The sequence below is a fragment of the Ipomoea nil genome, unplaced genomic scaffold (genome assembly GCF_001879475.1).
Source record: "Ipomoea nil cultivar Tokyo-kokei standard unplaced genomic scaffold, Asagao_1.1 scaffold0276, whole genome shotgun sequence".
Classification (NCBI taxonomy): Eukaryota; Viridiplantae; Streptophyta; class Magnoliopsida; order Solanales; family Convolvulaceae; genus Ipomoea; species Ipomoea nil.
In genome coordinates, this window is record NW_017616704.1 from 4,988,226 (window position 1) to 4,991,218 (window position 2,993).

A 2,993-nucleotide genomic window follows, 5' to 3' on the forward strand; every position below is an offset into this window, starting at 1 on the left:
TTTTAGCATTTACATAGTGCAAACAAGTAGCATTTCATGGACGCAAACAAGTAGCATTTATCCATGACGTACAAGCCAATCTAGCTAAAATAATAATAACCTTAATTAAACATTTGTTAAGACTATTTTAACAAATTTCTATAATAATAACTACTACAACAACTACAATACTTTTAGCATTTACATAGTGCAAACAAGTAGCATTTCATGGACGCAAACAAGTAGCATTTATCCATCACATACAAGCCAATCTAGGTAAAATAATAATAACCATTTGTCAATTCTAGATGCTTTCTTATACATCCTAACTAACCAAAGCACATGCCAAACACAATGTGAATTGAATCTTGCTAAACACAATAGACAAATTGCGTACCCGGGACCGGCGGAGAACAGTGGAGGAAGAGCGCGACAAGGACTGAACTTAGTCAAACCCGATTGACGCCTAACAAAAAATAAACCAATCAAATATTTTCACCTAAAGAAGTGAAATCAAATGAGAAATAGAACATTTACTCATTAATATATTATCATAAAAACATAATAATATATTTAACTCGATTAATTTCTCTCTCTACCTAGCTCATGAGTCAAGAATCATTTTTATCATTGCAACCAAGTATTGATTACTCTAAAGTAAAATATTATTAATACAGACTCATATACATACAAGTGTTCCTGTTGTTGGTCATAAACTCAATGCTTTCATTTGGTGGAATCAATTATGAGAGCAAGAAGAAAAAGAAATAAATAAACAAATCATTAGGGTCCCACTTAGCTTTGGTGGAGATACCATCTTGTTCGGACATGAAAGAAATGAAATTAAAAGAAGTTGAAAATTCATTAACTAGCCAAGAAAAAAGATTGGGCATGCGCTAAGGCAATTCAATGACTTAAAATCATAGCAAAATGGGCAAGAAAATAACCTACGCAGTGAAAATATAGACACCAACATCACCAAAATCACTAAGTGTAGATCCCAAAATTATCAAAAAGTATATTTTTACACAATTATTCCTAAAATTTCGAAATATACACCACAATAATTTATAAAATTCAAACAATATAAAAAAACTAATTACAAAATAGATAAAAAATGATTTTAATATATATATATATATATATATATATATATATATATATATATATATATATATATATATATATATATATATATATATATATATATATATATAAGCTACTTACCGGCAGTGAACGTGGAGGAGGAGAGCTGTAGCGGCGGGCGTGGATGAGCGGCGTCGTCCACGGGGGCGTGGAGGAGCAGCGATACAGGCGACCCGTGAGCGACGTCGTCCGTCCGAGCTTCCGATTTGTAGCGGCGGAGATCAGTGCGGTGGAGAGCGACGGCGGAGAGCGGCGTGGATGACCGGCGGCGGGCGGGCGTGGAGGTATGGTGGTGAGGATCGGCGACGGAGACTAGTGAGGTTTTTTTGTTTTTTTTTGTTTGTATTCAATCGAATGGGATGCCACTGCTTCTGTTCTATTAGGGTATATAAATTGAAAATATACGACGTCGGCTATATAATTAGCCGACGTCGTATATTTTTTAATTTTTTTAAATTCACGATACGGTGTCGGCTATTTTAAAATAGCCGACGTCGTAACTTATTTAAATAAAAAAAATTAAAATAGGTACGACGTCGGCTAATTAAATAGCCAACATCGTATGTTATTTTAATTTCAATTTTTTTATTTAAATAAGTTACGACGTAGGCTATTTTAAATTAGCCGACGACGTACCTATTTTTTTTAATTACAACAATATATGACGTCGGTTATTTACTTTAACTAACGTCATATGTATTTTTAAAAAATAAAAAATAATTTTAAATATTTAACGTCGGATTTTTTAAAATCCGACGTTAAAATAGTGACGTTAAAGCTGTTTTCTGTAGTAGTGGTTGCCCGGAGGCATAAGGGGTGGGGATATAAGGGTGGCCTGGAAGTATTGGTTGGAACTGATATAAGGACGGAGGGGAGCTACAAGGTTGGGACTTGATATAAGGTTGGAGGATGAATTGCGTGCTCTGTTGACTAATTGCTAATTGATTGTATTGAATGCCTTAGTTGATTCTATGATATTGAGTTTGTTAATGTGCCTTGAGTCTTGATCTTGGATTTAAACTAGAGTCTCGTAAGTATATATGTATTCCAGTTTCAAAATGAGTTTCTTATATCTACCTATATTGTACTTAACGCGTTGGAGTGGGTTACTAGCATTATTCCCTGATGGTTGCTACACCGAATGTTTTTCAGGGACAGTGAGTAGCTTCGGAACGCGCTAGTGGATTCGTGGACTTAGTTTAGATAGTTCTAGCCTGGATGAGATGGCCTGCGTGCCTTGATCTTTATTTGGGTATTAGTTATGGTTTATGCTTTGTTAGTTATTTTAGCCGGTCCATCTGAGTTCTCCATCTCAGATGTATCATAGCACCCCGACCACTATGTCTAGTTTATGCTCTGTTTGGGAATTAATAAGAGATTAGCCTTTATTTTATAGGTTTTAAATATCTTGAAATTTAGGGGTGTTACAGTTGGTATCAGAGCCTAACTTCGACCCTAGGACAATGCCTTTAGGATAAGACTTTGGGACATTAAGCTTGAACTCTATGTACTTACATACTTGGGATGTTAAGAGTTAGACTTTAAGAATCAAGGCTGCATCTAGGATAGTACTCTTTGTTTGAGACTTTAAGATATTAATCCGTAGACATAAGTGCTTAAATACTTAGGACTTAAGAATCTTAGGACGCGCGGTGAGGCTGTGAGTTTATCTATCTTTGTCTGCTTAACTTCTCCTCACTCTATCCTGTGTTTAGATTAAGAGTTCCCCATAATTATACAATCAAGGTAAGGATGCGAACCCCTAACTTACCGTTACGATCAGTACTGATTCTATAAACACTGGAATAACGCCAACAAGGAACCAGTCTAAAACCCCCGAGCCTCCTACCCAAAATTCGTTAACCCAG